A 24521-nucleotide genomic window follows, 5' to 3' on the forward strand; every position below is an offset into this window, starting at 1 on the left:
GTCTTTCACTTGGAGCAAATCGAGAGAAAGTAAAGATGGAAGGAAGGAGGGGAGGAAAAATCCTGCTCCGTTTCGTGATCCCTATTTGATCTTCATTCCAGTGCAGTTTGGGTGAAGAATTGCAATTGTCTGTCTCAATTTTAATAAAGTATAACCAATTCTGGAATCACTGTCTGGACATGGACAAGAACAGGTTTCCAGGCTGACTTCACACATTAACAATACACTGAACAGTTCACAAACTAGCGACAAAGATGGGGTCCGAACCCACGAGTACAGAGCACAATGGATCAGCAATACATCGCCTTAACCTCTCGGCCACCTTGTCAATTACATAGGAACAGCTGTCACCTTCAGCACAGTTTCTGGCTGTGCAGCCAGATGTGCAATGATGGAAATATATCTTCTGTCAGTTAATGAAGTTGGGAATGGAGCGGTGTGAAACATTTCCAGACCATGTCAAACACTTTTCTACTCAGTGTGAAAACCCACCACGGAAAGACTGGAACATCCAATCATTTCAACACATCATGATTAACAGCACTCAGACACCTGAACCATCAGGTCACTGACGAAGTCATGATGACCGAATTTCTCATGAAATGACAACTGAACTAACTGACTGGAAGAATTGCTTTAACTCCACATGATCAGCGAGGCACAGCCTCAGGCCGACTTGTCGGGTGGTGTAAACAGATATCACTGCTTCTGATCTTCACCAGAACAGAGAGTGAGATGTAACATTGATCATCAAACAGACTGTGAGAGAATACAACAGAATAAAACACATGGAGAGACACTGTGGAATAACAAATAGATTTGATTGGAATGTTGAAATTTTGATTGGAATGGATAAAACACCAGAAACAGCAGATTAAAGTGGGATTCTCATCATTATATTGATCTGGGACAGAAAAGAGAAACTGATGGAAAGAAGAGAAGAAGGAAGAAAAGAAAGGAGGGAACTGTTCAATTTTTTCAGTTTTTTCACTCGCCCATCAAAGCTGATAAAAAAAGTTGCAAATAACAGAGAATTTCACCAAAAAGGGAGATTAAATGTTGCTGAAACCCTGGATCGAAGGATGCCCCAACAGATCACCTGTTTCACTGTCTCCTCACTCGGGGATTTCAATCAGTGAGCAATATTATTCTCTACTTTTTTTGTTAATTGGTCTCAGAACTGTCACTTGGAATTAATATCTGTGTTCCGACTCCTGAATAATAAAATTGTGAGTTTCTCGATATTTTCTGGACACAGTTCCTGCTGAAAGAACTAAGAACTCTTTTCTAATTTACACAATACTCTAAACACACTCATCAAGGCTGCTAAGCTAGCATCTTTGGTTCTGCTTTCTCTTCTCCCAAACTTCATTTCATGTGACTGTTCCATCATCACTCTGACAGTGGGAGGGGTTGATCCCACTATCTTCAGCATTAACCCTTTACATCCTTATACCACACTGTCTGTGCAAATAAAATGGCTGGAGGGAGCTTCCTTCATTTATCAAAACACCAACAGCAGCACAGTGGCGCAATGGTTAGCACCGCAGCCTCACAGCTCCAGCGACCAGGATTCAGTTCTGGGTACTGCCTGTGTGGAGTTTGTAAGTTCTCCCTGTGTCTGTTTGGGTTTCCGCCGGGTGCTCTGGTTTCCTTCCACCTCCAAAAGACTTGCAGGTTGATAGGTAAATTGGCCATTGGAAATTGTTCCTTCGTGTCGGTACATGGTTGGAGAATGGTGGGGATGTGGTAGAGAATATGGGATTAATGTAGGATTAGTATAAATGGGTGGTTGCTGGTTGGCACAGATTCGGTGGGCCGAAGGGCCTGTTTCAGTGCTGTATCTCTAAATAAGAAAAGTAAAATAAAAGCTACCAGTCGTAAATCAACTCAAACCCATTAGAGAGATAGAGGGAGACGGTCAGAGAACTTCCTGCATCCAGTCCTGACCCTGTCACACTCAGCAGCTTCTCACCCAGACCCCACTCTCATCAACACTGAACATTGTTACCGAGACCCTTCAAATACTGTTTATAAAAGGTAGAAAAATTCAAACTTCATCACAGCTAGATTGAATAGAACAAAGTTTAATATCTTCTCGTCGTCACTCGGTAACCACAAGAGACAGTCCTTAAATCAGTAGCATAAATTATCAGCTGGAAGAATGTTTGTCATTGGGTTGAATCATTTCTGTGTGAGGAATGTTCCAGCATCATAAACCAGGGGAACGTGTTGACTGAGCTGTGTCTTCATCTCTTCTGGACTGTTCACCCTTCATTCTGCTCTGATTCACTTTCCCAAAGCGGATCTACAGATTCTCAAATCCAGAGACTGGGTTTTCTTATTTTGTTCCTTTTGATTCTTCTTGCTCCTGAATGATAATATATTCCAAACTCGGATGAACCTTTCCCTGTGTCCCGGTCTCGGTTAAAAGCGACAAATAACGGCACCAACATTCTGAAACATACAACACGGTCACATTCTGCTTCAGTGAGATTAATGCTGAGGCAGTTTCCGTGTCGAATGCGATTGTGAACAAATTTATCTCGAGGAAATTGTAAGTGATCAAGTATTTGCACTGAATTTCTGTGCAAGAAGGGACAGTTTCAAACAGCCATTCCCAAATCACTTCCTTCACAAAGACAAAGACTGTGCTGTCTTAACGTGTGACTCAACTTCACAAACAAATTTGAACTCGAAGTTCAGGAGAAGACAGAGATGTGAATGATTGACAGCGTAATCTTTAAATCATAATTTTCCGTTTCTTCGTTGAAGTGAGGCTCAACCCTAATCCACTAGAGATCGCGGAAAGCTACAAACTTGGATCCAGAAAACAGAAAAATAGTGAAACAGTTGGTGAGTACATTGTGACACTGAAGAATTTATCACCACATTGCAACATTGACACATTCTTAGACCGTACATTATGAGACAGATTTGTGCTTATATTGGTGGATGAGGAAAGATACGAAACACACAAAATCCCAATTTGAGCTAGAGTGTAAGATTGCTCTTTCCACGGAGATAGCATGAAAGAATGCTCGTGAATTTCGTCCTGCGCCAGTGACAGTAACACACTTCAGAGGAACTTAAATACACTGGTAAAATGGGCTTTCACACAACAGATAAAATTTTACACAGAGAATTGTGAAGTGATACAGTTTGGGAGGAAGAATGAGACAATGTACACCAATCTTTTTTGATCAAGGTTTGAAAAGGTTGCTAAGAGCAAACAAGACACTTGGCTTTATTAATAGATGCATAGAGTAAAAGCAAATAAGTTATGCTAAACCTTTATAAAACAGTGGGGCTGAATGGCCTACTCCTGTACCTCCACGGAAAGCTTCCACTCCAGGCTCGGACACCCTCTTCAGGATCACTCTCCATACATCCCGTCACTCCACGCACGGATATCTCCTTCGGGATCATATCACAGATCCACAGTCCTGCCACATTCAGTCGTGAATGGTGGTGGATAATTAAATAACTAACAAGATGAGGAGGCTCCAAAAACATTCACATCCTCAATGATGGTGGTGCTGAGCACGTCAGTGCAAAAGATGAAGCTGAAGCATTTGCAACCATGTTCAGTCAGAAATATTAAGTGGATTTGATCAGGGCATGTGAGAGAGCAGAGGGCAGGAGAGATTAAATAACAAAGCTGTCCTGGGACAAAGGCAAAGAGTGTGTTAATGCTTGTGGTTGCCTGACACCAGTCATGCTCTGATGTTATTGAACACAATGTTCAATCCACAAGGCTGTAGAGTGCCGAATCAAAAGGTCAGGTGCTGCTCCTCGAGCTTGGGTTGATTTTCACTGGAACACTGGAACAGGCCAAAGACAGAAATGTTGACATGAGAGCAGGGGGGACTGTTGAAATGGCAAGCAACCAGAAGCTCAGGATCATGCTTTCGGCCTGAGCAGAGGTGTTCCATCTAATTTGCGTTTGGTCTCCCCAGTTTAGAGGAGACCGCATTGTGAGCAGTGAATACAGTATACATAATTGAAAGAAGTACAAGTAAATTGCTGCTTCACCTAAAAGGAGTGTTTGGGGCTTTAGATAATGAGCAGAGAGGAGGGAAAAGGGCAGGTATTATATCTCCTGCGATTGCATGGGATGGTGCCTTGGGAAGGGGACGAGGTATTGGGGGTAATGGAGGAGTGGACCAGGGTGTCGCGGAGGGAACAATCCCTTCGGAATGCTGACAGGGGAGGGAAGGATGCGTTTGGTGGTGGCATCACGCTGGAGGTGGCGGAAATGGTGGAGGATGATCCTTTGGATGTGGAGGCAGGTGGGGTGGAAAGTGAGGACAAGGGGAACCCTGTCGCAGTTCTGGGAGGGAGGGGAAGGGGGAAGGCAGAGGTTGAGAGTCCTGTCAATTACACTGGGAGGGGGCGGGGTGGGAGTAGTTGAAATCTGCTGATGTTGTTGAATTTAATTTCAAACACTCCTTGAACTCTCTGCTGATGAAGACTGAAAAAGGGAAGAACAACCACACAACAAGGGTCTCAAATCCAAGACCCTGAGATTAAAAGTCTCATGCTCTACCAACTGAGCTAACAAGGCCTGATACAGTACTTCTACTCTGTCTGTTATTGGACGGATGCAGCTGTTGGCTCCATCCCAAGGGCGGGAATTTGTTCCACCAACTATGAAGCAGCTTCCTATCAATTCCTCAGATTATCAGTAAATCCACTTCCAGAAGCCCCAAGGTGTGATATATTCCTCTCACTCATCAATAATAAAACTGAAATCTTTTTACCTTCCAAATTCTGCCATCCATTTTGTCAGTATTTATTTCTCTCTCCGTTTTATTTCGTTCATGCATTTCTTCAGAATTTTTTTTTCAATTACATCTGAGGGAAGAAATGAACAGATCTGGCAGCTCAAAACTGGGCATCCATGAGGCACTGTGGGTCATCAGCAGCAGCAGAATTGTATTTAAACACAATATGTTACCTCATGGCCTGGCATATCCCTCACTCTACCATTACCATCAAGCCAAGGGAGCAATAGTGGTTCAATGAAGTGTGCAGGAGGGCATGTCAGGAACAGCACCAAGCAGACCTAAAAATGAGTGAAGCTACAACACAGGATTACTTGCATGTCATATAGTGGAAGCAGCATGCAATAGACAAAACTGAGTGATCTCACAACCAACAGATCAGATCAAAGCTCTGCCGTCCTGCCACATCCAGTCCTGAATGGTGGTGGACAATTAAACAATTAACAGGAGGACGAGGCTCCACAAATATCCCCATCCTTAATGATAAGGGAGACCAGTATATCAGTGCAAAATACAAGGTTGAATCATTTGCAACCGTCTTCAGCCAGAAGTGCCAAGTAGATGATCAATCTCGGCCTCCTCCTGAGGTCCCCAGCATCACAGGTGCCAATCTTCAGCTAAATCCACTTCACTCCACATGATATCAAGAAATGGCTGAAGGCTCTGGATACTGACAACATCCTGGCTGCAGTGCTAAAGACTTGTGCTCCAGAACTAGCCACACCGCCCGCCAAGCTACAACACTGGCATCTACCCAGAAATGTGGAAAATTGCCCAGGTATGTTCTGTATACAAAAGGCAGGACAAATCCAACCCGGTCAATTCCTGCCCGATCAGCCTCCTCTTGATCATCAGTAAAGTGATGGAAGGTGTCGTTGACAGTGCTATCAAGCAGCACTTACACAGCCATAACCTACTCACCAATGCTCATTTTGGGTTCCGCCAGGGCCACTTAGTTCCTGACCTCATTATGGCCTTGGCCCAAATATGGACAGAAGAGCTGAATTCGGGAGGTGAGGTGAGGTGACAGTGACTGCTCTTGCCAAGGGCATCAAGGAGCCCTTGCAAAATTGAAGTCAATGGCAATCACGGAGAAAAATCTCCACTGGTTGGAGTCATACCTTGCGCAAAGGAATATGGTGCTGGTTGTTGGTGGCCAATCATCTCAGTACCAGACATCGCTCAGGAGTTCCTCAGGGTAGTGTCCTCGGCCCCAACCGTCTTCAGTTGCTTCCTCAAAGAACAAACAAAGAACCAAGAAAATTACAGCACAGGAACAGGCCCTTCGGCCCTCCAAGCCTGCGCCGATCCAGATCCTCTATCTAAACATGTCGCCTATTTTCTAAGGGTCTGTATCTCTTTTCTTCCTGCCCATTCATGTATCTATCTAGAATCAATAAACTTCCTTCCATCATAAGGTCAGAAGTGGAAATGTTCACTGATAATTGCAAAATGTTCAGTTGCATTAGTAACTCCTCAGATACTGATGCAGTCCGTGTCCACATGTAGAGAGACCTGGGCAAGATTGGGCTTGGACTGATAAGTGGCAAGTAACATGCACGCCACAAAAATGCCAGGCAATGACCATTTCCAACAAGAGTGAATCTAACCATCTCCCCTTGACAGGCAATGACATTACCATTGCTGAATCCTTCACAATCAACATCCGGGGGGTTACCAATGAGCAGAAACTGAATTGGATCAGTCATATAAATACCGTAGCTACAAGAGCAGGTCAGAATCTGGGAATTCTGCTGCAAGTAACTCACCTCCTGTCCACCATCTACAAGGCACAAGTCAGGAGTGTGATGTAATACTCCCCACTTGCCTGGATGAGTGGAGCTCCAACAACACCAAAGAAACTCAACACCATCCAGGACAAAGCAGATCACTTGATCAGCACTCCATCCACTACTTTAAATATTCACTTCCTGCACCACCAGTGAACAGTGGCAGCAGTATGTACCATCTACAAGATGCACTGCAGCAACTCACCAAGCCTCCTTCGACAGCACCTTCCAAACCCCCAACCTCGACCACCTAGAAGGACATTGGATGAATGGGAACACCACCATCTGCAAGCTCCCCTCCAAGTTACACACTGTCCTGACTGGGAACTATATCACCATTCCTTCACTGTCACTGGATCAAAATCTTGGAACTCCCTTCCTAACAGCACTGTGGGTTTACGTACAACACATGGACTGCAGCAGCTCCAAAAAGGCAGCTCACCACCACCTTCTCAAGGGCAATTAAGGATGGACAATAAAGGCTGCGTTTGCTGACAACGCAACCACTAGGTGGCACAACTCGCTTTCTCCCCCTGCTTTGCACCGGCCGCTTCCACCCTCCATAGTCGCTCGCTCCAGACCTCGCTGCTCCCCCCCCGCTACTTCCCTGGCCGATTGTCTCCCGATCATGTCACCCCATTCTCCAGTCGTTCGCTCACTCCCCACCCCCCCTCCCCTCCAGCCACTAGCTCTAGGCTGCGCTGCTTCCCTTCTCTCGGCCACTTGCTCCCACGTTTGTCCAGTCTCCACGCGCCGCCCGAAGAAGCAAGGTGGGCTGCAAAGTGTGACGTAGGAGTGAGTAGAGAGTGGCCTGGAGGAGGGAAGTGGCATGGCCTAGAGCTGGCGGCTGGAGCGGGGGTTGGGGGGCAGAGAGCAAGCGGCCATAGAGCTGGATGACGCGAGTGGGGAACAATTGTCCAGGGGAGCATCGAGGTGTACAGCGAGCGGCTGAGGGGAGGAAGCGTCGAGGCCTGGAGCGAGTTGCCGACGGGGGAGAGCTCCAGCCTCAAAGTCTCCTATTCAGCCGCTTCCTCCAGCTGAGTGAGGGGCTGGATACCTGATGACGCTTTAGCGCACATGTGCGAAGATGGACCAAGCGCGGATATGCGATGATGTTGGCGCTGCGCAATGACATCATCCTCCACATGTGCCACTTAATCCTGGCAAGATGTAGCTGTGCCTATGCACAGCTTGGCACAGTCCGATGATGTCAGCGGGCCGCTCCATTGACAGGAATCACATTGTATCAGCAGTGCCCACATCCCATGAAAGAAAAAAAAGAGATTTACCACAATGGTAGCAGGGTGAGGGATTTCAGTTATGTGGAGAGATTGGAGAAGCTGGGGTTGTTCTCCTTGCAGCAGAGAAAATTCAGAAAAGATTTGACACATTTGTTCAAAGTCATGAAGTTCTTCAATAGTTTAAATCAGGAGAAACTGTTTCCAGTGGTAAAAGGGTCAGTAAGCAGAGGACACAGATATCAGGTGATTGGCAGAAGAACCGGAGGTGACATGAAGAACCATTGTTTACAAAGCAATGTGTTGTGATAAAGAAAGAAAAGACTTGAATTTATATAGCACCTTTCAAGACCACTGGACATATCAAAGCACTTTATAGACAATGAAATACTTTTGAAGTGTAATCACTGTTGTAATGTCAGAAATGCAGCAGTTAATACCCACAAACAGCAATGTGATAATGACCAACTGATCTGAGGGGCAAATATTGATCACAACACCAGGGAGAATTGCTCTTCACTTGTTTGAAATTGCAGCATGGGATCTTTTACATTCACCCAAACATGCAGACCAGGTCTTGGTTTAACATCACACCTGAAAGGCAGCACCTTCAACACCCTCAGTGCTGCACTGGAGTGTCAGCTGTGAAATCTGAACCCAGAAGCTTGTGATTTCGAGGTGAGTGTGACCAACTGAGCCACAGCTTTTACCTGAGTCTCAATCCTTCTACCAACAGTTTCTATCGGGTCTGTCACGACCCCTCATGATTTTGAACACCTCTATCAAATCTCCTCTCTAAAGAGAACAACCCCAGCTTCTCCAACCTATCCACATAACTGAAATCCTAACCACATGTTGCAGAAATCGAGTTTTCCTCAAGTTCCTTCTGGTTTTGTGAGTCACCTTAAATCTATAACCTTCGGTTATTGACCTTTCAGCAGTTAGAAACAGTTCCTCAGTATTTACTCTCCCTCAAACCTTCAAGGCAGCTCTGCAAAGTAACTGAAAATCAAGTTGTCAGAAGTGGAATTTAAACACATGCCTCCAGTGAAAGCTGCAACCTGAACAGAGAAGCTGAAACGGCTCAGTCACCTCAACTGTTCAGACCTTTTTGACCTCGTCCTCACTTCTGTACTTTGAAAGGTTCACTCAGTTCAGGAACTTGTTCAATGTTGCTGGAATGCTCAGTGACTGGGATATTAACTCCTCCGGGTTTTCCTGAGCTTGTTCTCGGTGTATGGGGATGTTTATCCTGGGCTGTGGAATCTTGCATCCCTGCAATGGACATTAACCCACTGATTGAATCTGTATTCACTGCTTTCCACTGGTGCTGGGTAATTGCAGAGTGTGGGGCCGGAATGTTGCTGCTTGTCCCGGCCTCACTCACTCTGGGAAAGAGTGAATAATTGATGCATCTGTTTCTGTATCTGAAATGTGGCTTAGATCTACTGTTATTAACCGAGGCAGCGCTGCAGAAGGATACGTTAATAATCTCTCACTAATCAACTGCAAACAGTCAGAATGTGTAACTTTGAGCAGCGCTTTCTGCACCGTCAGGGCTGGAAAGTTGAGGGAGGGAGAGACACTGTCAGTATCTGAGTGTATACAGCACTGTACAGAGAAAGAGCCAATATACCGGGGCTGAGACACAGTGCAACTTTTCACATTTAATCACAATAATATCCACAGTCAGGAGCTGAAAATGATGAAAAACCGAATAGCAAGAGCAAAATTAAGAAATGTAAGTAATTATAGATTAGCTGATCAGCTTTCACTGTGTTACCTGGTAGTCTACTGTTTTATATTCAATGCTGTCTCCACTGTGGCCAGGGAATGATTTCTTCTCAAAGGTTGAATATTAACAAAACTGCTTGTAATTTAAAATCTTTTAAAAGTAATTCCATGGAGCGAATGGGGCAAAGTCAAATAACTGCACCAATTATAGGAGAGCTGGTTGGTGATGACGTGGATGTGTCTGCAGTATGCAGGACCAGACTGTTTCTATAGATTCACAATGAATGTTCCATCCTTTATTTATAACAGTGAAACTGATAGTGGACAATGGCTATACTGGTTGCAGCAACCTGAAGCTTTAACTCATTAACACCCTACTTTAGGGTAATTTAGAAAGCACAACATGCAGCTCTGTCAGTTAGTATGTTTGTTTGTTAACCCACAATTTGATGGTTCAAGCACATAAAATGGATGAGGCTTTATTAACTTAAACTCTTCTACATCTGCCATATTACTCTTGCTGTTGATTTTTCAAAGATAAGGTTCATCAAGTCTTTCTTGATGAAATCCATGCTGACTGTTTTATTATTTTTCATTTCCATCTGTATTTTCTACTTTGGAGGATTACAGGATATTATCATTTTTTTAATTCATTCATGGGAGGTGGGTGTCGCTGGCTCGGCCAGCATTTATTGTCCATCCCTAATTGCCTTGAGAAGGTGGTGCTGAGCTGCCTTCTTGAACCACTGCAGTCCATGTGCTGCTGTTATGAAGAGAGTTCCAGGATTTTGACCCAGCAACAGTGAAGGAACGGTGATACAGTTACAATTCAGGATGGTGTGTGGCTTGGAGGGGAACTTGCAGGTTGTGGTGTTCCCATGCATCTGCTGCCCTTGTCCTTCTAGGTGATAAAGGTCGCGGGTTTGGAAGGTGCTGTCTCAGGAGCCTTGGCACATTGCTGCAGTGCATCTTGTGGATGGTACACACTGCTGCCACTGTGTGCCAGTGATGGAGGGCATGAATGTTGTAAATGGGGTGCCAATCAAGCGGGCTGCTTTGTCCTGTTGAGTTTCTTGAGTATTGTTGGAGCTGCACCCAGCCAGACAAGTGGAGAGTATTCCATCATACCCCTGACTAATGTCCAGGCTTTGGGGAGTCAGGAGGTGAGTTACTTGCCGCAGGATTCCTAGTCTCTGACCTGCTCTTGTAGCCATAATATTTATATGGCTACTGCAGTTCAGTTTCTGCTCAATGGTAACCCCCAGGTTGTTGAGAGTGGGGGATTCAGCGATGGTAATGCCATTGAATGTCAAAGGGAGATGGTTAGATTCTCTCTTGTTTGGGATGGTCATTGTCTGGCAGTTGTGTGGTGAGAATCTTATACATCTTTATTGTAGGGTACTCTATTGCACTGTTGAGTGACTACACTTTAAAAGTCCTTCCTTCATTGGCTGTAAAAGGGTTTGCAATGTCCTGTGGTCGTGAAATGCAAGTCTTGCTTTTTACATTGTTATCAGTGTCATTGTGATCAAAAGATAGGATTCATGAGCACAAAGTTTAAATCAATTTTGATTAAAATAATGTAAAAGCATCTATATTTTTGCACTGTACTTAATAATCTCCATCTTCCTATCCTTACCAAGTGCAATGTCTTTGACCCTGAAATTGATTCCACAATCGCAGTCCCTCAGACAATTTCAGCTCAGTTCTGATGAAAGGTCACAGATCTGAAACGTTAACTCTGTCTCTTTCTCCACAGATGCTGCCAGACCTGCTTTGTATTTCCAGCATTTTCTGTTTTTGTTTCAGATTTCCAGTATCAGCAGTATTTTGCTTCTGTGTTACTTTGAAAGTTAAAACTGACCCACCTGTCTACAATTCACACTGGGGTCTCCCATGAAATGATTCTGTATAATGTTGATGTAATGAATACAGACTCCGAGCACAGAGCTTCCTGTGGGGAATTGGGGATATGAAAACCAGCAGACTCTGCAGGAATTTCCACTGGGAGCACAAATTCACAAAATCTACCTTTTATATATCGATTCATTTTGATTGTCCTTCTGGAAAATTATTTTGAAACAATTTAAACATCAACCCACAGCTCCATGACTGGGTCAATTATGAGGTCATCCTCTGACAGGTCATCTGACAGCTGGAGCCACACGACATCAGAACCAGATTTGTGACTGGATTAAAACCCGGAATCCTGTCAAAATGGCTTTTCAAATAAAGCTGTTGCTGTTTGAAAACACAGCAGTTAAACTTTCTGCCTGACCATGAGGGGAGCTAGGGAAAAATTTACAAAATTAAATCCTTTTACAAAATAGTTCAAAAATCATTCACTGAAAAATCATGTGAGGATTCATATGCAGTAGAGAAACAAGCAGAATACAGAAAGTACAGAGGAGAGCTGAAAAAGGAAATGAGATTAGCAAGAGAATGTATGAGAAAAGATTAGCAGGTCACATAACTGGGAACACTGAAGTCTTTTACCAACATATGGACAGTCAATGAAAGGGTGGGTCAATTAGGAGATCCTGTGGAGGCAGAGGGTGTGGCTGAGGTACTAATTAAGTACATTTCATCTGTCATCACAAAACAAACGGGTGCTGCAAATGTCACAGTAAAGGAGGAGGAAGTGGAGAATTTGGAGGGGATGAAAATAGATAAAGAGGAGACAATTACAAGGTTAGCAGTGCTCACACCTGTCTACAGGTCACCCGCTCTAGATGGGCTGCATCCTGGGTTGCTGAGGGAAGTCAAGGTGGAAATAGCAGAGACTCGAACCACAATCTTTCAATCCTCCTTGAATATGGGAATGATGCCAGAGGACTGGAGGATGGAGGTAAGCTTGGGTAGTTCGATCTCAGTTTAACTTGACCATTTTTATCATGTATCCATTGTCATAACTAACAACGTCAAGAAAGCCATTTTATAATGAACACATGACCAAAGGAACCATTTTGTGTTCAGTACTAACGTTTATATCCTGTATAATTAATGAGTAGCTACCCATCCTGAAACAGATGATTGTAAAAGTAATGAACCTTGATTGAGTTATAATTAATGAATCAATAAACATTTTAGAGAGAATGGGTTTACATTTAAAGTTAGTTCAATCTAATTACTGTGAGTTTCTGTGTCTGTGTGGGAAAGGACAGTTTCAGCTAAATGTATTCAAACAATGGACCTTTCTCGGACCCCTGATAAAACCAATGGTATGGTACATCGTGACCTTCAAGACTCTAGATTTAATGAACAGGAAACTTGTTTCAGATCAGATTGGGAGACAGTGTGAAACCACTCCATTGTACTCATGTCTGAGATTCTGAGGACAGGTGACTGTTAGTGGAAGACATTATTAAGAACTAATTAAATGTACCTAGCAACAGCTAGGACCAATTATTATTTTACATGGTGGTGTGATGGCCATCCAGGGGTTAAAAGTAGGGATCTTGTAAGGTTTCAGTGTGCAGGAACACTAGAAGATCTCAGGGGTAAAGACTCAGATCATCGACCAAGTTCTCCATCTGACGAGGGATCTAGACTGGACAAAGAGGACCGTGACACTCTGAGACCAAGCTCGACCAGTCCCCAGAGCTGTAAAGTTATATTCCCCAAGTTTGTTAAGTATAATTTTACTTTCAATTATTAAGTACTATTTTACTCTCAATAAAAGTTCTGGACTTATTAATCAAGTATCCTGTTGCTTTAATTGGTTAAAGTCATGCCCAAAGTGATTGTCTACAATAGACTTTCCAGAATTAAAAGATAAGTCTGCAAGGGTTGTGAATATTACAGCCCTGTTTAAAAAGAGAGATAAACCCAGGAACTACAGACCAATTAGTCTAATGTCGGTGGTGGGGAAACTTTTAGAGACAATTATCCAAGAGGAAATTAACTGTCACTTGGTAGAACATGGGCTAATAAATGACAGCCAGTACAGATTGGTTAACAGAAGATTGTGTCTGAAATAATTAATGAATTAATTTCTTTGATGAAGTTTCAGAGAGAGTTGACGAGGGTGGTGAGGTTGATGGTACGTGTCTGGACATCAAAATTGTGTTTGAAAAGAAATCATGAACTAGATTTGGGGCAGCACAATGACACAGTGGTTGGCACTGCAATCTCACAGCTCTCGCAACCCAGGTTCAGTTCTGGGTACTGCCTGTGCAGAGTTTGCAAGTTCTCCCTGTGACTGTGTGTGTTTTTGCTGGGTGCTCCGGTTTCCTCCCACAAGCAAAGACTGCAGGTTGATAGGTCAATTGGCTGTTGTAAATTGCTCCTAGTGTAGGTAAGAGAATGGTGGGGACGTGGTAGGGAATATGGGATTATGGTGTAGGATTACTATAAATGGGTGGTGGTTGGTCAGCACAGACTCAGTGGGCCGTAGGGCCTGTTTCAGTTTTGCATGTCTCTATGACTTGCTAACAAAATTCAAGCAGATGGGATTAAAGGGGCAGTGGCAGTGTGGATCCAAAATTGGCTGCAGGGTAAAAAGTAGGGTGAATGCTTGTTTTTCAGAATGGAGGGAGTAATACAGTAATGTCCTTGTTGTTGCAATATGTTCAATGTCAGACCCCGAGCTGTCCGAGGGATGGGGCAATTTGTGATGTTCCTGTGGTTGCAATATTTGCAGTGTCTGACCTTGATCTGTCACAGGGACGTGGCATTTATGAGGTCACTGTGGGGTGCTGTTTGTTTGGTGTATCACACTGACCTGTCCCAGAGAGCGGGAAGGTTGTGATGTCCTTGTGGGTTGCAATCTGTTCAGTGTCTGACTCTGATCTGTACCAGAGATGGGGCAGTGTGTGATATCCTTGTGCATGTCATACAGGCCCACTGGTGTGTGGTTCCATCCTGATGCCAAGAAACAGAGCCCCATCTCTGGGCAAAAAGTCTCACTTCTCAAGGGGTGTCTCGAGAAGACACAGTGGCGCAGTGGTTAGCACCGCAGCCTCACACCTCTAGTGACCCGCGTTCGATTCTGGTTACTGCCTGTGCAGAGTTTACAAGTTCTCCCTGTGACTGCGTGGGTTTCTGCCGGGTGCTCTGGTTTCCTCCCACAGCCAAAGACTTGCAGGCTGATAGGTAAATTGGCCATTGTAAATTTCCCCTCGTGTAGGTAGGTGGTAGGGGAATTGAGGGGATGTGGTCGGAATATGGGATTAATGTAGGATTAGTATAAATGGGTGGTTGATGGGCTGGAAGGGCCTGTTTCAGTACTGTATCTCTAAATAAATAAATAAGAAGGCTGAGGCAGTAAACCTGGACAGTAAATCCGGAGTGGAGTCCTGGAGGCAGTTACCTGTTACTTATCAGGCAGTTTTCCAGCAACTCCGACAGCAAAACTGGTAACAAACAGTACTGGTTTTTCCTTTCCTTTGGACAATACGAGCAATGCTGAGAGGGGGTCCTGATGCTCAGGGTCTCCATACTGTTTGCCCAGGCCTGTGCCCTAGAGAGGACACTCCAGCTTCGTGGTTAAACATGAGCACAACCCGGGAATAAACAGTTACTGATTATAAGCTCTCATTCAATTGGTGTAGAGTATGAGCGCCAGGGGTTACTTCGGACAGTGGGAGAGCTCTTAGTGTCTCATTGGATAGCTACCATTCACTCCAAGCTGGGCAGCCCCCAGTCAGTTAGGTGCTGTGAAGCCACGACCTGCTTGCTTCAATGGGTGCTTGGAGCTCAGAGAGTCATCTCTCAACAGGCGGATCGATAATCTATGCACCAAGAAAAACAAACTCAACAAAGAAGACACCAGTCCTTCGCATCACAAGCTGGAATGTAAGGACCATGTGTCCTGGCCTTACCGACAACCTTCTGCAGGTTGATGACACACACAAGACAGTTGTGATCGACAAAGAACTCACAAGGCTTAATGTGGACATTGCTGTGCTGCAAGAAACTAGACTCGTTCAAAGTGGATCCCTCAAAGAGAAACACTACACCTTCTTCTGGCAGGGGAAAGCCCAAGAGGCAACTCGTGAGCATGGAGTGGGTTTCACAGTAAAATACACGCCACTTGAGATGAGTGAACCAGCCACAGTAGGCTCAGAGAGACTTCTTACTCTTCACTTGTCAACAAGTGTGGGCCCAGTTAATCTCATGTGCATCGATGTCCCGACACTCACCTCCACCCCAGATGTCAAGGATCAATTCTATGTGACACTTGACACTGCCATCAGTAGAATTCCCAGCACTGAGGGACTGTACCTTCTAGGAGACTTCAACACAAGCTTGGGTACTGACTACACAGCTTTGCCAATGTGCATAGAGCACCAGGGGATTTGCAAGATGAACGAAAATGGACAGAGGTTGCTGGAGCTATGCTGTCACCATGGATTCTGTGTGATGAACAGCTACTTCCAGGTCAAGCTGTGCTACAAGGTGTCCTGGAGACATCCGAAATCATGCCATTGGCACCAGCGAGACGTTATCTTCACCAGACATAACACCCTCAGCAGTGTCCTCATCACTCGCAGCTATCACAGCGCTGACTGTGACACTGACCACTCCCTGGTGTGTAACAAGGTCAGGCTTCAGCCAAGGAAGCTTCATCCATCCATGATGAAAGCTCGTCTTCTGATCAACACTTGCCGAACCACTGATCCAGAAAGGACCCAGGAGTTCCTCAACATCCTCGATCAGGCTCTTTCAGACAACAATGCTCAAGGCCTCAGTGCAGTGTCAAAGTGGAATCATCTGCACACCACCATCTATATCTCTGCACTCACTGTGTATAGGAAAAGAGATGGGAGGAATGCTGACTGGTTTGAGGCTTATTGGACTGAAATGGAGTCAGTTACTGTAACTAAGAGGAGGGCCCTCATGAACTACAAACAAGTCCCCAGCAAACAACATCTAATTGCTCTCAGAGCTGCCAGAAACAAGTCTCTGCAGACTGCTCGGCACTGCACCAATCAATACTGTTTAAAACTCTGCTGATGAATCCGGGGATGCTAGAGGGATGTATGAAGGAATGAAGAAAGCAATGGGCCCAGTAGTAACTAAATCAGCACCTTTTGAAGACAAAGAGAGGGGTGATCATCACTGAACCTAACAAGCAGATGGAAAGGTGAGTGGAGCATTATCTTGAACTCTACATAACGGAGAACATTGTCATTGAAGTAGCTCTCAGTGCCATTCCAGACTTCCCTGTCATGGAGGAACTGGACAGTGAGCCCACCATAGTCCAGCTCAACAAGGGCTCAAAACATGCGTGATGCAAACATTGTCACCTTGTACAAAATTAAGTGGGATCGCAGTGACTGCAGCAATTATCGGAGCCAGCTGCTCAGTTCCACTCACCTGCTCGATCCCTTTCCTCCTGCAAGTTCCTTTGCTTCAAGTATCCATCCAATTTCCTTTTCAAATCATTGATTGTCTCTACTTCCAACACACTCGTGGGTCAGGACATTACCACTCACAGCATAAAAAAATTCCACCTCACCCAAGGATGGGAAATATTTATATCTTCTATATTTAGCTTATTCTATATCTCTACGAGAATAGAATGGCAGTCAACATGAAAGGGAACCCAAAAATCTTCGAGCAGTATATAAATAATAAGCAGGTAGTCAGCGGTGAAGTGGGCCCCATTAGGGACAAAGAGGGTAATATATACTTCGAGCTGCAGGGCAATGTTAATCTAGTTAATAAGTACCTTGTACCAATGATCACTAAGGAAGTGGAATTTGACAAAATATCAGGAGAAGTGGAGAGTGTAGAGGCAATGGAGAGGGTACAAATTGAGAGAGGGAGGTACTGAAAAGGCTGGTTATGCTTCAGGAAGATATATTACCTGGTCCGGATGGCTTTCATCCCAGATTGCGAAAGGAAATGTGGATGCAGATAACAGAAAGGCTTGCTGTAATCTTCCAATCTTCCCTGGATACGGGGGAGGTGTCAGAGGATTAAACAGTTGCAAATGTGACACCCTTATTCAAGAAAGGGTGTAAGGACAGTCCGGCTAACTACAGGCCAGTTAGATTAACAGCAGTGGTGGGTAAGGTTTTAGAAAGAACAATCAGGGAAAAAATCAAGTCACTTGTAGAGGTTTGAGTTAATTAAGGAGAGTGAGCATGGATTTATACATGGGAGTTCATGCTTGACTAATCTAGCTGCATTTTTTGATGAACGAACAGAGAAGGTTTATGAAGGGCATGCAGTGGATGTTGTTTCTATGGATTTTAAGAAACGACACATAAAAGGGTGATTAACAACATTGAGGTTCATGGAATAGGAGGGTCAGTGTCCAATTGGATAGGAAATTGGCTTAAGGACAGAAAACAGCAAGGCGTAATAAATGATTCATTCTCAGACCTGAAGGTTGTCGACAGTGCTGTTCCCCAAGGGTCACTGCTGGAACCACTGCTTTTTACTTGCGACAGATAAATGACTTGGATCTTGGAATATAGAGTAGAATCTCAAAATATGCCGATAACACCAAACTTGGAGAAGTGGCAAACAGTGAGGATGAAATGAATCACCTGCAACAAGACAGTGATAGGCTAGCAGAATGGGCAGACAGGTGCAGATGGATTTTAATAGTGACTAGTGTGAGGTGATGCATTTTAGCAGAAGGAATAGGGAGAGGCAATATATACTTAATGGCACAGTTCTAAAGAGTTTGCAGGAATAGAGGGACCTGTTCACTGTTGGTACCGGCTTTAATCCAACCCAGGTAAAAATCAGGGTACATTGTGGGCAATGAGCCCAAATTGCTGAACTACAGGTCCCTGTCACTTTAAAGAGTGGGCTGATGCGATTATGATCAGAGGCTCCTTCTAAGCACATTTCTCACCACCACAACTTCCAGATGCTGGTGTTAGTGTGTGCATGTACCAGCAGTTGCAGTGCTGTTCAGACCCTCAATAGCAGTGTAAGTCTCAGAGTTCACCGCTATTGGGGCTGTAAAATCCAGGCCAATATCTCACAGTCCTGTTAGATTTGCTCTCCCTCTGTACAAAATCAAACTCCACACATTGTCTTTCACTCACTCCTGTTTCCAGCCCTGATGGTGCAGAAATCCCCTCTCAAAGGTACACAATCCAGTTGATTTCTGATCAAATACCTCCTTCCTCATTCAATAGAGGAAACAGAGACATGAACAGGAGTCAGGTGCAAGAAAGTTTCACCAACAGAGCAAAGAAAGGCACCAACAAAAGTCACACCTACTTTCCAAATCATTTCACTGGAATATTCTTTCACTTGTTTTGTCGGATGACTGCAATAAATCTGAAAATGAGCACCATGAGGTTTGTGTTCACTAGTCACTTGTTCTCCTGTGTTTGTCTGTCAGGTTTGTAATTCAATTTGTATTGGATATTGAAGAGAATCTCTTTTCAAGATGATTACACATTGTACTGTGTTTAAAGCAACCAACTTGGAAAATGGCAGAAAATGAATGTTTCAATACCTGTGTGACCAGATTCTTCCAATGCTTTTCAACAGCTAGATTGATGATGCTTGTAATCTGTATCCTGTGGAGAATGGGAGAGGAGAATAAAAACATGGTGCATGAACAGGACAGACTGTGTAAAATGGGAGCACAGAAATACTGCCACCTCATTGAAAGTTAATGAGATTTATTCGAAGTCAGACACCTGTCCACAATGAACAAGTGAATACATTAATTGTCCACTTTCAATCTAAATGGGACTGAGGTTCCAACAGAGAAGTTTTCTGGAAAATACCTGCTGCAGTTTTAAAATTGATGAACTGGAACATCTTATACTAACTTTCAAATAACTGTCGTGATTGTATAGTTCCCATAGTGGAGAGAAGGAGTTGTTTATAAATATAAGCAGAAAGACACATTTGTGGATTGGTGAATGAACTTTATCTTTCTGAAATGTATTTGTCCATTGGTTGCAGGTCACTGGAAATTCTTTTTTACATTTCAATTGTAGCAGCAGCAGTTAGCAGCAAAATGTCTGATTAATCAGAGTAGTGGGTCTGGGAAACACTTAAACAGCCGAGACCCTGTAAAACAGAACTCCAAGTAATAGTTTAAATAAGGCACTGAACTGACAGAGCAGTAAAGGCCTGCTCAGGTCAGGAAAAAAAACCCGACACGAACCTGACAGAACCACATTGGACCCGAGCCTGACCCGGCCCGAGTATCTCCATTTATTCCCACACCCAAACTAACCCGAGCCTAACCCGACCACCGGAATGTTCACTTTATCTACCTCCCGATTCCGAATCTACAGGAAGCTGCAGCATGAGCGCAATGACGTCATAGAGATGCTCACTTGCTCACTGCGCAGACTCAGAGTTTCCCTCCTTAATGACCCGGACTCCCGGCTTTGGTTGGCTTTTCAACTTTTGACACGTATTAAACTCAACTTCCCAGCAAAGTTAAATGTAGCACTTACTGTGTGTGTCCGACACGGACTCAGACCAACCTGGACCCAGCCTGACCTGAACCTGACCCAACCTGACCCGAGCCCGAAAGCCAGAACCGGAAGAGCGACCCGACATGACCCGAACCCGACACAGGTCGTCGGGTTCAGGTCGGATTGCAGGCCTTCACAGAGTGGAGGTCAGATGAGGATTGAATTAATTTCAATCACTGAATCTAAACAAGAAGTAAATCTGTCAGGAATGGAACACTTTGCTTTATCGGCGAGCTTGTGGCACAACGGTAGCGCGTCTGACTCCAGATCAGAAGGTTGCGTGTTCAAATCACGTCAGGTTCAGTTGTGTTTTACAGCAGCTCAAGTTCCTGGATTTTATATCAGAAGAGAGTTCGATCCATTGGAATGTTCAGTGAATGGTTGAATTTCAAGATCAACACTAATAGATTAAAGTCCTGATTTCTGGTTCCGTTCCATTTCCATGCTCAGTTCTTATTTCACACTGTTTTATATCAGAACAATGTTTCAGGGATGTGATGTGTCCATTGTTTGTACAATCGCTCTGTCACCCAGTGTGAGAAATAAAACACAAACCGCCCAGCGTGCGGCTCAAACCCATACCTGGCTCAGTCTATAGGCCGCTTAGTTCAGTTGGTTAGGACGCAGTGTTGATAACAACAAGGCTGTGGATTTGATCCCCATGTGCGCTGTCACATGGTCAGTCAATAATTTGACACATTTTTGTTACACATAAAATCCAACTTTTGGATGCAAACAAGTTTACATAAAATGTCAAAGGGAATTTATTTTGAATAACATCCATTGTATCTTTGTCACTGATCTGGAGTAACACAGAATTCTTTCCAATTATCTTCCGTTTGCTGATAAACGTTGAACTCGTGGCCTGTTCTCGTTAATGGTCACGAGCAACAAAAACAGACAGAGCGAGTCTGACCACCCAGAGATGTGGAAAAGGCTTCAGTTTGGGACAAATGCAGCAAATCAAATGTTCACCCGGCCCCGAAAGATTCAAAAACTGGGGAAAAGGACACAGGGAGATAGAGAATAAGCTAAAGCAGACAAGGTAAATATTTCCCATCCTTGATATCTCTCTATTCCAATCCAACCTTCAGAGTTGGGTAAATAATTTCAGTGTAAAGTGTGCAGCTCAAGAGTCAAAACCAAAGGGTGATGCAGAATAAAGGAGAACTGCCAAAACCCCAGATTGAACCAGGGATCTTCAGTCTAACACACTCCCAACTGAGCTATTTCAGTCTCACAGGCTTGGGATGATAAGTGGCAAGTAACATTCGCACCACACAAGTGCCAGGCAATGAATATCTCCAACAAGAGAGAATCTAACCATCTCCCCTTGACATTCAATAGCATTACAATCACTGAATCCCCCACCATCAACATCATGGAGGTTACCATGGGTAGCCATACAAATAACGTGACTAGAAGAGCAGGTCAGAGGCTTGGAATCCTCAGGTGAGTAATTACAGTGCACCTGTTGGCTCCACCCCAGGGGCTGAATTTGTTCTGTAAACCATGAAGCAGCTTCCTCTCAAATCCCAGGTTTATTAATAAATCCTTTTACAAAAGCCCCAAAGTGTGATATATTCCTCTCACTCATCCATGACTCCTGACTCCCCAAAGCCTGTCCACCATCCACAAGGCACAAGTCAAGAGTGTGATGGAATATTCTCCACTTGCCTGGATGGGTGCAATTCCAACTCAAGAATCTCAACACCGCCAGGACAAAGCAGCCCGCTTGATTGGCACCCCATCTGCAAACATTCACTCCCTCCACCATCGACGCACAGTTGCAGAGTGTGTACCGTCTACAAAATCCACGGCAGCAATGCACCACAACTCCTTTGACAGCACCTTCCAAACCAGTGACCTTTACCACCTAGAAGGGCAAGGACAGCAAATACAGGGGATACCACCACATGCAAGTTCCCCTCCAAGCCACACACCATCCTGACTTGGAACTATATCGCCGTTCCTTCACTGTCGCTGGGTCAAAATCCTGGAACTCCCTTTGTCACAGCACTGTGGGTGTACCTACCCCACATGGACTGCAATGGTTCAAGAAGGCAGCTCACCACCACCTTCTCATGGGCAATAAATGCTGGCCTAGCCAGCGATGCCCACATCGCATGAATGAATGAATAAAAAAGTGAAGTATCCCTTGTGTCATTGTTTTGGTAGAAAATATAACCCTGGTGGAATTGCCCCTCCCAATCACACCTCACTTCATAGAACATAGAAAATGGAGAAAATTTATGGCACAGACTGAGACCATTTAGCAATCGTGTCTGTGCCAGCTGAAAAAGAGCGATCCAGCCCAATCCCACTTGCCAGGTCTTGGGAATGGGATCTGAACAGATCTCAGAGCTCACATTATGTGAATGTTCTGTTGAAGTGTTGGTGAGCTGATATACCAGGGGAGATTCACACTGTTAGACACAGTGTGAAATACATTCAAGTATTTATAAAACATTGTAACATGTGAGTAATATTCCCCATTGATTTCTCAGCACTGATGGATTGTGAAGTGGGAGACAGCCAGAAGTCCCAGTGATCCACACTGACCATGAGCTGAGAATGAAATGAGATAAAGTTCAATCTTCAGCAGCGAGATGCTGCAGAGAGGTAAGAGTCCTGAATCAAGGAAAGACTTTCTCATACTGCTGTTGAATCTCATTTCAAACACTCCTTGAACTCTCTGCCGAGGAATTCAGAGCTGGAGAATGGCTGTAAAATCGGCCTAAAAAGGAAATAAAAGACACCCACCGTGAGGCTCAAACTCAAAAACTTGAGATTCAGTGTTTCATGCTTTCATCGACTGAGCTCACTAGGCCTGAGACAGTGTCCCCATCCTGTCTGTTATTGGACGGTGCAGCTGTTGGCTCCACCCCAGGGGCTGAATTTGTTCTGTAAACCATGAACCAGCTTCCTCTCAAATCCCAGGTTTATCAGTAAATCCTCTTAAAGAGCCCCAGAGTGTGATATATTCCTCTCACTCAACCAGAATAAAAGTTACATCTTTTGCTCTTTTTACCTTCCAAACATTGACTTCTATTTTTCTCAGCATTTATTTCTCTCTCTTTTTTATATTGTGCATTTCCTAATAAACATTTCATTTCAATTATTTATGAGGGATGAAATGAACAGAAGAGATTTTCTGCAATGGTACCAGGGGTGTGGGACAGAGTGAGTGGTTCGGATCTGGAATACACTGCCTGAGAGTGTGCTGGAGGCAGATTCAATCGTATCTTTCAAAAGGGAATTGGATAAACACCTGAATAGAGAAAATTTGCAGGGTTACAATGAAAGGGCAGAGGAGTGGAATTAGCTGATTTGCTCTTGCAAAGAGCTGTCATGGACATGATGGACTGAATGGTCTCCTTCTGTACTGTAACAATTTGATTCCTTGATTCTAACTCTGTCAAAGTTGTTCTGAACTTGCTCTGCTCCAAGGAGAACAACCCCAGCTTTTCCAGTCTCTGCACATAACTGAAGTTATGAGGAACCATGGGGAACCCACTGTAAACCTTCCTCCAGACAGAAATACAACTGTTCACCACCACACTGTGACCCAGCTGTTCACAATATATATCAATGATTCGGAGGTGGGAACCAAATGTCATATTTCCAAGTTCGCAGATGACACAAAACTAGGTGGGAATGTGTGTTGTGAGAAAGATGCAAAACAGCTTCAAGGGGATTTGGACAGAATTAGTGAGTGGACAAGAAAGTGGCACATGGAATATAATGTGTAAAAATGTGAGGTTATCCACTTTGGTAGGAGAAACAGATGTGCAGATTATTTCTTAAATGGTAAGAGATTAGAAAGTGTAGATGTACAAAGGGGCCTGGGTGTCCTTGTCAATAAGCGACTGAAAGCTAACATGCAGGTGCAGCAAGCAATTCAGAAGACGAATGATATGTTAGCCTCTATCACAAGACGATTTGAGTACAGGAGTAGTGAAATCTTGCTTCAATTGTATATAACCTTGGTTGGACTGCACTTTGGAATACTGTGTGCAGTTTTGGTCCCCTTACCTGAGGAAGGATATCATTGCCATCGAGGGAGTGCAATGAAGGTTCACCAGACCTGTTCCCAGGATGGCAGGACAGTCCTATGAAGAGAGATTGGGGAAACTGGGACTGTATTCTCTAGAGTTTCAAAGAATGAGAGGTGATCTCATTGAAACTTACAAAATATTTAAAGGGATAGACAGGGTAGATGAAGTTTTTCCTCCGGTTGAGGAATCTAGAACCAGGGGACACAATTTCAACATAAGGGGAAAGCCAGTTTGGACAGAGACGAGGAGAAATTTCTTTACTCAGAGGGTTGTGAATCTTTGGAATTCGCTACACCAGAGAGCTGTGGAAGCTCAGTCATTGAGTATGTTTAAAGCAGAGATTGACAGATTTCTAAATACAAATGACATAAGGGATATGGAGATGGTGTGGGAAAAAGGCATTGAAGTGGATGATCAGTCATCATCATATTGAATGGTGGGGTGGTCTCGATGGGCTGAATGGCCTACTCCTGCTTCTATGTTCCTATCAGTCTGCAAACTT

At 44.2% G+C, this 24521-nt stretch overlaps 1 non-coding gene across 1 annotated transcript; it reads left to right on the forward strand.

Moving 5' to 3' along the window:
- Nucleotides 1-20192: 20192 nt before the first annotated feature.
- Nucleotides 20193-20264, forward strand: trnaw-cca (transfer RNA tryptophan (anticodon CCA)). Its single transcript has one exon. It is a non-coding gene; the product is annotated as a tRNA-Trp (tRNA).
- The last annotated feature ends 4257 nt before the right edge of the window (nucleotides 20265-24521 follow it).

The sequence above is a fragment of the Heterodontus francisci genome, unplaced genomic scaffold, assembly GCF_036365525.1.
Source record: "Heterodontus francisci isolate sHetFra1 unplaced genomic scaffold, sHetFra1.hap1 HAP1_SCAFFOLD_43, whole genome shotgun sequence".
Taxonomy (NCBI): Eukaryota; Metazoa; Chordata; class Chondrichthyes; order Heterodontiformes; family Heterodontidae; genus Heterodontus; species Heterodontus francisci.